The following is a 14,761-nucleotide window of genomic DNA, read 5'->3' on the forward strand; positions in this document are numbered from 1 at the left end:
AGCGGGGACGGCGGGAAACGAAGCGGCCGGCGACTGCGCAGCTGTGTTTACAAAATGCACAAAACACAGAAATGCATTTGGAATGTCCAGGGGGGAATCGCGGGGTATCGGGACGAAGTCCGATGACCGGCACAAAAATAATGCGGATCGGAGGCCCAAGCGGGGCAATCGGGGGAGGGACAATAAAGAAAGCCCGCCAATAGAAAGACAGCGGGATTGGAGAAAGCTAACGGAGAAAGTGAATGAACGGAGGATTAACGGCAGGAAGTAGATTTGCAAGGATTAACGGGCGCCTCTGGCACTATATAAGGAGGGCCCCTGGAGCGAATCGAGGCAGAGTCTTCTAGGGAAGCTGGGAGAGTGAGTGAAAGACCCCCCGTGGGTAAGTCTGCCATTCAAGTTGGAAAGTTTCCTTGGAAGAGTTAGGAGTACAGGCTGAAGGACCCCCCGTGGGTAAGTCCGACAGTCCTAAGTGCGGGCTATTAAGGCGAGTGAGCAAGGATCTACGAAAAATAGCTTAAGGACCCCCAGTGGGTAAGTCCGGCGGCGGTACGCGAATCGAGCAAGGAGCAAGGGGAAAAGGATCAAGGATCCGCGGCAAAGCTAAGGCCCAAGGGTAAAAGAGTCGGGTGGAGTTATTCCCGGACACGACAGGTATCCTGGTGTAGTGGCGGCAACGACGGATCAGCCTGGCGTACGCCTTGTCTGCTCCTGACCGTTCAATCCAGGTGTGATCCTGTAACGCGAGAGATAGCCAACCCGGGAACTCAAGCCCAATAGTGAAGCCAAGCAGGGACACCCCGGGAAGTCAAGAGAATCCTGATCCAGGCGTTGGAGCGTATGCACAGCGTATCACCTGCAGTCAAAGGAGACGTGACGCCCAAACCTCTGGCCTACCATAGATCCTGCGGGGCGTAGGCACGCAGGTGTTTGGAGGCGAGTGGCGAACGCGACCGGGGGCGTGTCCTGTAAGGTAGGAAGGCCCTTCGTGCCCTGATCCGGCCGCTAAGCAGCGAGGAGCATATCCTGCCCGGCGTATGTCTGGGAGGTGAGCCACTCGGTCTGTTAACACGGGTTAGGTGCCGGCCACGGCGAAAGGGCAAATCCAGGCAAGCCAATGGTTCCGAGGTCCACGGCACCCTAAACGGAGAAACAGCAACGACGAGGCAGCAGCGGCAACAGTAGAGCAGCGACGACGAGGGAGCAGCGGCAACAGTAGAGCAGCGACGACGAGGGAGCAGCGGAAACAGTAGAGCAGCAACGACGAGGGAGCAGCGGCGACGGACAGGAAGCGGCAGCAGCAGACAACAAGCAGCAACACAGGCCCCGCAACCAGAGTCCGTAAGTCCGAACGATGGGAACCGAGAGCCGTTTCGGCGCCAGGCACCAAGACCGCACGACCTGCCGGGCGCAAGCTTTGGGAGGGCGTGCGTATTGGCACCAACCCGGAGCGGGGATAGGGGATCGACGGGAGGGCGAGCGGTCGGTCGGCTGAGCCAGACAGCCGGTGAGATTCTCTTTATTTCTTTGTAAATTAATTACAATAAAGGGGATTTATTTGAAAAGAAGCAATACCGTGTTATTTCTGGGCTCGGGCAATCACGTCGAATCTTTAAATTCGGTGGAACGTACCCTCAACCTCTGTGAGCTAGCCGCGGCGTTTGTTGCGAGCAAAATATAGCAAAACAGTTCGTTACAAACTTAAGGTTGTATTCCCTACATTTCTCAAAAACATCAGTGCTATTTTTAAACCGAAAGGCAATCGTGTAAAACGATAAGAGCCATTGCACGTTGAAAATTACGTTATATCCCTGGAACCTTTTTTAAGTTCGATTTGATGAAAGCCAGACATTAAGTCCAGACATGAGAAATATTTTGCTGTTCCTAATTGATCCTAAATATCATCAATTCTAGGTAGCGGGATATTATCCGATAACAGTTTCTTATTAATTTGACGATAGTCAATTACTAATCGCCATTTTTTCCTATCAGGTCCGGGAAGTGATTTCTTCGGAACTAACAGTGGGCTGTTATAGGCTGATACAGACGGTTCTACTATTTTATTGTCTATTAATTTTTGTACCTGTTGGGCCAAGCAGCCACCAAAAAATGAATTTAAAATAATCATAAAATGCTTAACTGCAGCTGTTGTTATCAGCATGTATTCTTCTCTGTTTTGTCTCCCAGTTTCGCATGCGCTTTATTGTTATTTGTAGCGTATGCACTTTGGGAGCTTTGGTGGAGCTTCTGCGCAAGCTCTTAGGTTTTATGCACTTGTTATTCGGCATTGTTTTGAATTGACCCCTAATAAATTGAATATTAAAATTGAACCTTCTCTATTAATTCGGTCATTATCAATACGCTGATAGCTCAACAATAAAAAATAAAAAATTACAATTCATAGAATTACTTTAAAATAAAAATTTTAATAAAAGTAATTTGTAAATTAATTAATTATTATTGTTTTCGTTGTTTGTACCGAAATTAAAATTAAAATTTATTTAATTTTATTTACATATTAAGATTATATTTATTTATAAAAATTTAAATAATTTAAATTTTTTTTTAAATTTTTAATTTTAAAAAAAGATTTTATTTAATTATAAAAATTTAAATAATTTTTTAATATTCAAATTGCATCGAAGTCGCTTCTTTTTAGAAAAGAAATAATTTTATAGAATGGAGAGTAATAAACCCAAAATTAATTCCATGACCCTTCATGATTTAAAAAGAAGATTAAATGTTAACTAAAAAGCATTCGCCGGTTAGAGAAACGTTTGGAAGCTGGATCGCTTTCTCTAGAAAAGACCGAGCTAGAATGAAGGCTTCAGGTTTTAGATGAGACAATTTCTAAAGCAAATGAGTTGCAAGACCAGATCGAGCATTTAGACGAAATGGATGAATTTGGAGCCAAGTTGGAAGAATTAACAATCACAACCAAGGCAAGGATTATGTCCTTATGTAATGCCTTCAATACAGCTGAGGACTCCCGCCGAGCTACTGCTATTTCTGCAGCCCCAACTAGAGCTAGACTTCCCAGTTTAGCATTACCAAAATTCAGTGAAAATTATTCGGAGTTCAAAAATTTTATAAGTCTTTTCGAGACATTGGTACACAAAGATGTGAACATTCCTGTTATTGAGACATTTAATCATTTAATTTCTTGCCTCTCTGGTGAAGCCTTAGGAACTATCAAGGCATTCCCAGGCACCGAGAGTAATTATGACAAAGCTATCGCTAGGTTAAAAAGAGTCTATGATAACGAATGTCTCAACTTCGCGAACCAAATAAGTCAATTGTTCAGCCTTCCCGAAAATTTCCCAGCCGTCTGGGTCGTCGTTGAGGGGTCTCATCGACACTGTGTCATGGATTTATGGATCATTATTATCCATAGGAGATTACACTAAAATTGCAAACTCTATGATTATATATTTAGTTTTGAGTAGAGTAGATCCAGTGACCAGGCAAAAATGGGAAGAGTCACTGGATTATGAGGAATTGCCGCATCTATCCGCTGAAGAGACTTGCAAAACAAAACAGGAGAAAACTGGGTTAAGCAAGCAACTTAATAGAAGTTCGTTGGCTTGCTCCTCTGCTAACACCAAACCAGCTTGCAGTTATTGCAACGCTCAAGACCATTTTGTGGCCCAGTGCAGTCCGTTCGCTCGCCTTGCTGTAATGCAAAGGTTTGAGTTTGTCAAGTCAGCATCTCTCTGTCTAAATTGTCTGCGAAAAGGTCACACCGTTGCGAAGTCAAATTGCATCAACTAGATGTCAAATCTGTGCAAGATCGCACCATAAACTTCTGCACCTATTTACCGATTTTAAGTTCCATCTTCTAAAAAGATTTTGTCGCCAGAACAGGAGTTGTGTGAGGAACATTATCAAAAGACTATTATTATACTGCCTTCAGGTCGATTCGAAGTCAGACTTCCATTTAAGTCGGGTCCAAGCGTTTTGGGCAACTCATTCGAGATAGCCAAATGCCGTTTTTTGTCGCTCGAGGGAAGATTATCTCGAGATCCAAACTTAAAAAAAACCTTCCACTGGTATAGACCTTTCCCTGGTACAGTAAAAGCCGTGTATTTCCTGCTCTCTTCCTCAAGTGGGATTTGCCAATAGCCATCCTTAAGGTCGAGGCTGCTGAAAAATTTTGCCTCCCTCAATTGCTCCAAAATGAAGTTTATTCTTGGCATCGGGTACGCATCTTTCACTGACTTTGCGTTTATTTGTCGGAAATCCACGCACATTCTCCATTGACCCGTCTTTTACTTTACCATGACAATGGGTGAGCTGTAGGCGCTGTTTGAAGGTTCGATGCATCCCTTCTCCAGCAGTTCTTCCACCTTTTCATTGATTTCCCCCTGTATTTTGGGGTTCTTTGGGTAATATCTTTGTTTAATTGGGATGTCGTCCTTCATTGTGATTTTATGCTGGGTTATGTCTGAACAACCCTTCTGATTTGTGAACGCCGCCAGCTCTTCTTCGATGAACTTTTTGTCCCGCTCGCGCTCCCATTCCTCCGAGGGTCCCGCTATGGCTATGGACAGCCTATCCTCCAGGCATCCGCTCCATCTTTCTCTTTTCGGGATCGTGACTTGGTGGCCTGCGCAGTTGATTGTTGTGCCGAATTCTGCGAGGAAATCCCATCCAAGCACCGCGCTGTCTCCCATGCCTGGCAACACTATCATATTCAAATCCTTTTTCTTGTTGCTAAAGCTTACTGTTTTTAGGAGTACCATTTGAGTCTCTATGTGGCTCCCGTTGGCTAACTTCACTAGTCTCCGTGTTGCTTTTCGTTCTCCGACGATTCCCGAGTTCTTCGCTAGTTCTTCTGAGATGAAGCTAGCCGTTGCCCCGGTGTCCACCATGGCCTTTACTTCTGCTCCTCCGACCTTGATGACTGCCGCTAATTGCTGATCGTCTCCGGTTAATCCTCCAACTAGTTCTGAGAGGCAGCACCTCGCGATCTCCGCCTTCCTCTCTATGGCTGAGATCGCTGCACGTTTCCCGCTCTTTGGCAGCATTCCGTGCTTCTCACCCATACTGCGCCGCACATCCTGCAGAACAAAATTCTGGGGTTCCTGCACCCGCTGGCCCAATGGCCCATGCCTCCGCATCTGTTGCACGCCTGTGCTGGGTTTTCTACGTGTCCCTGTCCAGGCGTCGCTGCCCACTGCATGTTCGGCTGCCTTTGGCTTTGGCTTGCTGCCCATCGATGATTCGGCTGTTGTTGCCTTGGGCCTGCCCATTGCTGGCTCGGCTGCCGTTGCTGTGGCATTTGGCGATGCTCCTCAGGCTGCCACCTCTGCCCCCATCCCTGTCCTGGATGGCTCTGTTGCTCCGGTGGTTTATGGTGCGGTTCCTCTTTTGGCCATCTTCTGTCTACCGCTGGGGTTTGTTTATTGAAGACCTCCTCTTCCAAAGCCAGCTCCTCGAATTCTTCGGCTAGACCCATGACCTCCTCGAGTGATGCGCACGCGTATGGCCTCATGAACATTTTCATGCGTGGCATGCAGTTCTCCACAAGCCTATCAATGACCTCTTTTATGGATTTTCCTAACGGCTTCATTAGCGCCTGAAGGTCCACCATGTACTCCTTAAACTGCTCTCCTCGTTGTTGTTTCCGCTGCTTTACCTGGTCTGCCAGTTTCTCGAAGTATCCTTTTGGCAGGAAAAAGGCCTCGAAGCTCCTTCTGAATTCCTTCCATGTGGGCCACTCCTCGTCGTTCATTAGGAACCATTTTTGTGCTCTGCCCTGGAGTAGTTCGGGCATCGCTCGCGGGATTGTATTTATATCCATCCCGTATGTTTTGGCGGACCATGCTACTCGGTCCACGAACTCGAGAGGATCCCCTGTTCCGTCGAATCGGAACGACCACTCTCGGACTTGTCTCTCCACTGTCGCATAGTCCACCTGTACCGGGACTGGCTTCCGCACTTGTGGCTCCATGCTCCTCATACTCTTCATTTCTGGCACTGCCAGACTTTGAATGAGCTTTTCCGATTCACTCACGGCTCTCTGCCTCGGCGCGGTCCTTTGCGCGAACTTCTCCTCGAATCCCCGCGCGACCACCATCACTTCATCCTCCTTTGTTTCGTCGACCCACCTTGCCACCAGTGCCCTCATGATCTCTTCTGTTCCATCCACTGCGAGACCGAGCTCTCTGCACACTTCGCACAACTCTTCTTTGCGAAGCGCGTAGATCCAATTTTTGCTCCCCATCTTGAAGCAGTGTTACTCCTAGACTCTAAAGCAATCACGTAGTTTGGGCGCCAGGTGTAACGAACTGTTTTGCTATGTTTTGCTCGCAACCAACACCGCGGCTAGCTCACAGAGGTTGAGGGTACGTTCCACCGAATTTATAGATTCAACGTGATTGCCCGAGCCCAGAAATAACACGGTATTGCTTCTTTTCAAATAAATCCCCTTTATTGTAATTAATTTACAAAGAAATAAAGAGAATCTCACCGGCTGTCTGGCTCAGCCGACCGACCGTTCGCCCTCCCGTCGATCCCCTATCCCCGCTCCGGGTTGGTGCCAATACGCACGCCCTCCCAAAGCTTGCGCCCGGCAGGTCGTGCGGTCTTGGTGCCTGGCGCCGAAACGGCTCTCGGTTCCCTTCGTTCGGACTCACGGACTCTGGTTGCGGGGCCTGTGTTGCTGCTTGTTGTCTGCTGCTGCCGCTTACTGTCCGTCGCTGCTGCTCCCTCGTCGTCGCTGCTCTACGGTTGCCGCTGCTGTAGTGTGTGGATTTCCAACAGGGCACGCATGCGAAGAGCGGTCATAAGATAGACAAAGAAAAGCTTAAAAGCTTATCACCGAATATCATTGATCTGCGGTCACCTTGGATAAGTGAACGAAACATCACGCGATTCTTATCTATGTTTTTGCATATCGAGATAAGAGTGCCGTTATGTAAAAGCTTTTTCTCTAGCATAGTTAGGGCTAGATTTGCATAGGAGAGCTTTGACATTATTTGACGAGCTTGAAAGCAATACGGCTGCAATTGTAAGCCAAGTTTAATAAATATTTAAATTGTGCTGAAAATTAAATAAAAACAAATCCCAGACGAATTATCGGGATTCATTTAATAAGTGTTTAGTTAATTTATGCCAGGTATGTTATAAATTCAGTGCAGTGCAGTTTTTTTCATGAATTTATTACCCCCCCAGTGCCACGTGCCAGTGCGGCTAGTACCAAATTATGTAAGCGGCTAGCACCAGTTTTTTTTAATCGGCTAGTACAGGATTATGTAATCGTCTAGCACCCTATTATGCAACCGGCTATCTGGAGGCCGAAATGGATGAAATATGGGAATTAACTAGTGCAGAGATTCGACGCGGGATCGCAATCTTTTGATAAATATTTTTTGGATTCGACGACAAGCCCCTTTTCGCTACACGGAGAGAAAACTCCAGCGAATTATTGATAAATTTGTAACTATAAGAAGTGCAATTATGTGAATATTGGCCTGCTGAATTTTATTCAAAGCTCAAATCCCTTTTGTTAATTATGAAATTATTCTGCGGAAAGAAAGAATATTGTATCTTAATTCGAATTTTGCACACCCTTCAGTTTTTTTAAATAATTAATATCTTAATATCCGTTGTTATTTTATTATAAATATATAGATTTATGTAAATATATATATATAAGTGATATGAAATTATAAGGAAAGAATTTAGATTGAATTAAATAATGATAACTTTGCGATAATATTCGAGCATGGCCAGGCTAATTTATTGTTCTATTTAAATTAATAATTATAAACATCTCTAGCTATTCCTGTCCTTGAGCTCAACGGCGGCGAACATCGGTGAGTGAATATCCCTAAATTAAATTTTAATATTTTGCGAAGCAAACAGTAAATTTTAGCAAGGCATGAATTGGATAATTTTGGATTGATAATAATTTTAACTAATGAAATCGCAAATTTTGTAATTCCTAATTTAATTACTACATTAATCCCAAACGTAGTTAAACTGATTTATTGAATTTAACCCAATATTTTTAAATCTCTTCTTTATATCTAAATATAAATTTATATATATATATATTAATATGAATTCTAATGAAATTATATAAAGTAGCTGTTAAGGAGAAATTTTATAATGAAATAGAAATACCCGACTGGGAAAAATGAATCAAGTTCGCTCCAATTTAAATTTGAGTGTTAGGAACTCCATGAAGGCTTAAGGCCATTACAGATCCGCCACCGAAACTTCAAATAGCCATGCTGGAACCACAATAGGTATCACATAGGATTGTGATATGGGGCGAATCAAACGTCGTAGATCTCGCCAAGGTCGGGTGGGTTAAGAATAGGGTATAATGAACATCTAATACCCTACAACTGATCAAAGTCATTCTCTCTCTCTTTCTTCTGAGCCTGTTTGCCTTTTAGGTGATTTGTTTCCTTAGTTTTCTTTTGGATTTGAGTCAGTAAGATAATCATCCGGGTTTTCGTTATTAATTTGCATCTAGTTAGTGCACTTAAATTTATTTTGATGATGTGTAGTATGGATACGTGAAAAGAACCACCCCATCCGTCGAGCTTAGTCTAAGACCACAAGAAGTGCACGCCCTTCACTCCCATCCATACGTCCCCAAGGTATATCCTCTGGACCTTGCAGTAGATCTTGCAATTTGGTTCTGTTTAACTACAGCCCGTACACCCCCACGTTAGAAGTTGGCTAACAACGTAGGAAGTTCGAACCACACCCACACATTACAAAATTGGCGCCCAACGTGGGGCCTGGTTAGAGTTATCTAGTCAGTTTCCTTTTTTTTCATATCGTCTTTTGTGGAACTGCAAGAGGCTAGAGTTTTTTGGCATCTTGACCCATTAGACAATGATATATCGTAGTAGTATTTTTTTTTAGTAAAACCTATTAGATCTGTTTAACTTGAATTTCGATGGAATTCACCAACTGTTCGTCTTTAGGAATTGCGATTGCAGTTCAGCAGCTTGGACTGATCGACCAGAGCGACTCTTGTGTGTAACTTGACTTCTCCAAGTTGAATAATTTCAGATTTATCAGGTCCGAATAATAGATTCTGGTTAGGAATCGCAAGACGCTGAAAGAGTTTTAGCTCTTGACCTACTGGATGTACATATTATCGGAAGTTTTACGAGTCAGTAATTTTTTTTAGTGTATCCCCAAACAGTATCAGAGAAAGAGAGATTTGATCAGTTAAGTGTTTCAGCACATTTCGGATTTCCGAAAAGCGCTATACGAATTTTGGTGGCGGATTGGTTTTGATTTTTTTATTTGGCGTAATTTTAATTTTGGAGTTTTATAGTAATTTTTTTTATATATTGAATAGATAATTTGATATTTTACCATGGCAGTACGACACAGCTTAGAGAATCCAGCTGAAGGCGTAGGAGAGCAGGAAACTATTTGTTCCACTTGTCGCGAACCTACGAGTTCAAACGATATGTTGGCTACGACTCCCTGTAATCATAAATTTCATTACAGCTGTTTAATGCCACTTTTACAAGTTAAATCAATTTGTCCCGTTTGCAGCAGTAGTTGCTCAGTGAACCGACTATCCCTTACTAACAATAACGTAACGGTTGAAATAAACGATGCAGAGGCCTTAGGAGAAATGTTAGATCCCAGTCTTGAACCAATTAGAGCTAATCCATATAACAGAGGGAAAGGTGCTATAGCAAGAAAAGGGGTACAGACAAGGTCTATGCAACTTAAGGGACAGTCAAGTGACTCATACCTCGAGAGCGACAACCATCGAGAAGGATTAGGCAGAACCGAAATAACGGATTTAGTACAATCATGTATACAAGCTCAACAAAACAACATGTTGCAGAATATATCCCAAATTATTAACTCATCGATAGAACAAGCTCTAAAAAGCAAAATGACTTCCCTTAATATCGAGTCAACAGAACAGGATCAAAGGTCACCTAGCGTTCCCCGATGCTTTGACGATTACCAATCGCAATTACCACCCATTCAGAGAAATATCAGTCATCATAGTGAGACATCAGCCGGAAATTCTAGAACGTCCAGTATTTCCCCCGAAAAAGTCGCTAACATTATACAAGGCTGGCGAATTAAATTCGACGGTGCGCGAAACGGCATGCAAGTCGAAGACTTCCTATATCGTATTCGCTCCCTTACAGCACAAAATTTAGGACGCGACTATCAACTTTTGTGTGATCATTTGTACTTGTTGTTCGCAGGAAAGGCGAATGAATGGTTTTGGAAGTTTCATCGTTCTCGTCCTAATTTCTCTTGGCAAACCTTCCAACAGGAATTTCGCGAAAAATTTCAGGAAGTGGACTCCGATATGGACATTTGGGACTTGATCAATGTTAGACGGCAGTCAGAACACGAACCATTCGAAGAATACCAGTTCGCTGTAGAAACTTTGTTAGGTAGACTAAAGATTCCCATATCCGAACAATCTACCGTACGAATTCTTATCAGAAATGCAAAGATATCGTTACGTTACGAGTTGATGCATTTAGGTATTAACACCATTGCTAGATTACGTGAAGAAATTCGTACTCACGAGCAATTTCAAAAGCACGTCAAGGCCCAATCCTTGAAACCGAAGATACCAAATCGTTCCGTTTCAGAATTATTTGGCACTTCAGCAGATGAACTAGAAATGGAAGTAGACGAAATCCATAAGAGGAAGATGGTTTGCTGGAATTGTCAGAAGCCAGGTCATAGGTTCGACGATTGTATGGAGGTCCGATCAGTATTTTGTTATGGCTGCGGAGCCAAAGATGTTTATAAGCCAAAATGCTCTCGGTGTAACCCGTCGGAAAACCGTCAGCGGGATGCGCAGAACACCACCTATCTGACGCATCCTTAAAATCCAAACCAATAGTTAAAGAAAATTATTCTCAAACGGAATTTACAACACCTATTCCAGAGAATAACAAAGTTCAGGAAGAGGCAGAGCCCCTTTGCGCAGTCACCGAACATCACTCATTCGTACCTCTACACCTTCGATGGAAAAGGTACAATGAAGCAAAGTGTCGCATATTCGGATACCCGAAGACGACGGCCAAACTGAAACCAAGACGTTCAACCACTCGGTTGAAGTTATTTTGGAAAAATGTTACCAATACCAGGAAAAAGTTAGTTTCATCTATATTTTTTAACTCCGATGATAGGTTGTATACCGATATTATTATAGGAGAAAGGAACTATGTTGCATTACTAGATTCGGGAGCATCAGTAAGTTGCTTAGGCGGAAAAGCAGCTACCGAAATTATGAGCAATCACCAACTTAAAAAATGCTCGGGAAATATCCGAACAGCCAATAATAATAAATGTCCCGTGGTAGGGAAATATGTGACTAATATTTCTTACCGTGACAAAATAAGACCTATTGAGTTTTATGTTATCCCAACATTAAGTCAGGATGTTTATTTAGGCATTGATTTCTGGAAAAGCTTCAACTTAATCAACCACCTAATTAGCCCTAAGGTTGCAGAATTAGATACTGAGAGAGATGAACAAAAGGGAAGCCCAAAAATACACCTTTTGTCACCTGATCAACAAAACAACCTTGATAAGGTCATCAGTAAATTTCCATCGTTCGATAGGGAAGGCTTGGGTCGTACTCATCTCATGGAGCACGTCATCGAGGTAGGCGAAGCAAAGCCAGTAAAGCAGAGACATTGGCCTATATCCCCTGCAATTGAAAAATTAATGTTTGAGGAAGTAGATAGGATGTTGGAATTAGGTATCATAGAGGAATCGAAAAGCCCATGGAGTAGTAACAGTGTCATTGTAAAACGAGGAGAAAAGATTCGTCTTTGCCTCGATTCCAGAGTGGTCAATAAGGTAACTATAAAGGACGCCTATCCACTACCACATATTGACGGAATTCTCAGCCGTTTACCACCAGCACGTTACATAACCGGCTTAGACATGAAGCACGCTTTTTGGCAGATCCCTCTGGAACAAAACTCTCGGCAGTACACCGCGTTCACAGTTCCGAACAGGCCTTTATACCAATATAAAGTAATGCCTTTTGGTCTGTGCAATGCACCTCAGACACTTTGTAGATTAATGGACCTTGTGATCCCGGCTCACTTTCGTACAAGAGTTTTTGTTTACTTAGACGATCTTCTTATCTTATCGGAAGACTTTGAGTCGCACATGCAGCTTCTTCAAGAAGTGGCTGTATGTCTAAGGAAAGCCAATTTGACAATAAACGTCGCTAAGTCTAACTTTTGCATGCGAGAAGTAAAATATTTAGGATTCATCATTGGATATGGTCAGCTTAAAACAGACAACGAGAAAATTATAGCTATCAATGAATTCCCCGTCCCCACTTCCGTCAAGCAACTGCGACGATTTTTAGGTTTAACAGGATGGTATAGACGCTTTGTAGACAATTATGCAACTGTTAGTTTCCCGTTAACTCAGTTGCTACGGAAAAATAGACAATTAGAATGGACCCAGGAGGCAGATAAAGCATTTGCTGAGTTGAAAGGAAAGCTAACATCAGCACCGATACTGCACACTCCCGATTTTTCTAGACCCTTCATACTACTGTGCGATGCAAGTATATATGGAGTGGGATGTGTCTTGGCACAAGCCAATGCTAACGGCGACGAAATGCCGATTGCCTATATGTCCGAGAAATTGACAAAAGCGCAGCGCAATTACACAGTGACCGAACTAGAGTGCTTGGCAGTAGTCAGAGGTGTGAAGAAATTTAGAGCGTATATTGAAGGTCTAGAGTTTACAGTAGTCACTGATCATGCATCATTGAAGTGGCTAATGGAACAGAAAGATTTGACAGGTCGCGTGGGTCGATGGGCGGTCAAGTTACAGCCTTTCGCCAAGCAGATGAAAATTGAGCATAGGCGTGGAACTCTAAACGTAGTAGCTGACACTCTTTCCCGTCAACATGAACCAGCGGTATCTGAAATCAAAGACTTCGGTCCATTGATAGATTTGACCTCAGTTGAATTTAAATCAGCAGAATACACGGATCTGATTGAAAACATCCAACGGAATCAGTCTAAGCTACCAGATCTCAAGATTATGGATAATTTTGTTTATAAAAGAGTAGAGCAGGCCACTGGTGACGTTGTCCAAGAAATGAATTCATGGAAATTATGGGTACCTTCAAACTTAAGACAAGGGACTTTATACAGATCACATGCCCCCCCAGACGCAGCTCATTGCGGCATTGGAAAAATGGTAGCAAATCTAAAAAGATTTTTCTTTTGGCCAGGAATGGTTTCGCAAATTCGGGATTACGTTTTGAAGTGTTCCGTATGTCGCACAACGAAAAGCCCAAACGTAGTGTTGAAACCTCCGATGGGAAAGCCGTTAACGTCAGATAGGCCCTTTCAAAAATTGTACATGGATTTATTAGGCCCGTATCCCAGATCCAAAAGTGGGAATATCGGCATACTAGTCATAGTAGATCATTATACTAAGTTCCATTTTTTACATCCGATCAAGAAGTTTACTTCGAGCCGGATTTGTGAATTTCTCGAAACTTCAGTATTTTATACCTTCGGTGTTCCTGAGACGATTTTAACCGATAATGGCTCACAGTTCCGATCGGCCGAGTTCAAATCATTTCTGACCCGGTTTGGAACCAAGCATATTTGTACAGCGATCTATTCGCCCCAGGCTAACGCAAGCGAACGCCTAAATAGGTCAGTTCTCGCCGCAATACGCGCATACATCGGCACCGATCATTCCAATTGGGATAGACATCTGCCGGAGATAAGCGGAGCCCTTAGAGCCAATATCCATCAAAGTACTAGATTTTCGCCTTACTTTATGACCTTCGGTCAGAATATGGTCCTTCACGGGAAAGACTACGAACTGCTGAGAAATTTGAATCTTTTAAAAGACAATACGGAAATACAGCGTACTGACGCCTTGCAGTGTATTCGAAATAAAGCTAAGAATAATATATCTTTGGCTCATGAAATAAACGCTAAGGTTTATAATTTAAGGACTAGATCGGTAGAATTTAAAAATGGTGAAGAAGTCCTTGCTCGTAATTTCGCACAAAGTAATGCCAGCAAGAAGTTTAACGCTAAATTAGCACCTCTCTTTATTAAAGCTAAAGTGAAAAAGAAAGTAGGACGTTCTTATTATGAACTGGTAAATGAATCAGGGAAAATTTTAGGAACCTACCACTTAAAGGACATTCAAGTAATAAAATAAAATAAAATATTAGTAGATATTAGTGATTTCAGTTAATGACCCCTGCTAATAAGATTTTTGGAGCATTAACTGTGGTGTAGTGTGTGGATTTCCAACAGGGCACGCATGCGAAGAGCGGTCATAAGATAGACAAAGAAAAGCTTAAAAGCTTATCACCGAATATCATTGATCTGCGGTCACCTTGGATAAGTGAACGAAACATCACGCGATTCTTATCTATGTTTTTGCATATCGAGATAAGAGTGCCGTTATGTAAAAGCTTTTTCTCTAGCATAGTTAGGGCTAGATTTGCATAGGAGAGCTTTGACATTATTTGACGAGCTTGAAAGCAATACGGCTGCAATTGTAAGCCAAGTTTAATAAATATTTAAATTGTGCTGAAAATTAAATAAAAACAAATCCCAGACGAATTATCGGGATTCATTTAATAAGTGTTTAGTTAATTTATGCCAGGTATGTTATAAATTCAGTGCAGTGCAGTTTTTTTCATGAATTTATTACCCCCCCAGTGCCACGTGCCAGTGCGGCTAGTACCAAATTATGTAAGCGGCTAGCACCAGTTTTTTTTAAT

At 42.8% G+C, this 14,761-nt stretch overlaps 1 long non-coding RNA gene across 3 annotated transcripts; it reads left to right on the forward strand.

The window, feature by feature from the left end:
• Window positions 1–6,748: 6,748 nt before the first annotated feature.
• LOC116655400 lies at window positions 6,749–7,852 on the forward strand. Of its 3 annotated transcripts, none has more exons than XR_004310500.1 (3): window positions 6,749–7,120; window positions 7,177–7,440; window positions 7,784–7,852. It is a non-coding gene; the product is annotated as an uncharacterized LOC116655400 (long non-coding RNA). The 3 variants fall into 3 exon arrangements; XR_004310501.1 differs by lacking the exon at window positions 7,784–7,852 and having other exon boundaries at window positions 7,177–7,209; window positions 7,269–7,444; XR_004310499.1 differs by lacking the exon at window positions 7,784–7,852 and having other exon boundaries at window positions 7,177–7,444.
• The last annotated feature ends 6,909 nt before the right edge of the window (window positions 7,853–14,761 follow it).

This window comes from Drosophila ananassae, chromosome 3R (assembly GCF_017639315.1).
Source record: "Drosophila ananassae strain 14024-0371.13 chromosome 3R, ASM1763931v2, whole genome shotgun sequence".
Classification (NCBI taxonomy): Eukaryota; Metazoa; Arthropoda; class Insecta; order Diptera; family Drosophilidae; genus Drosophila; species Drosophila ananassae.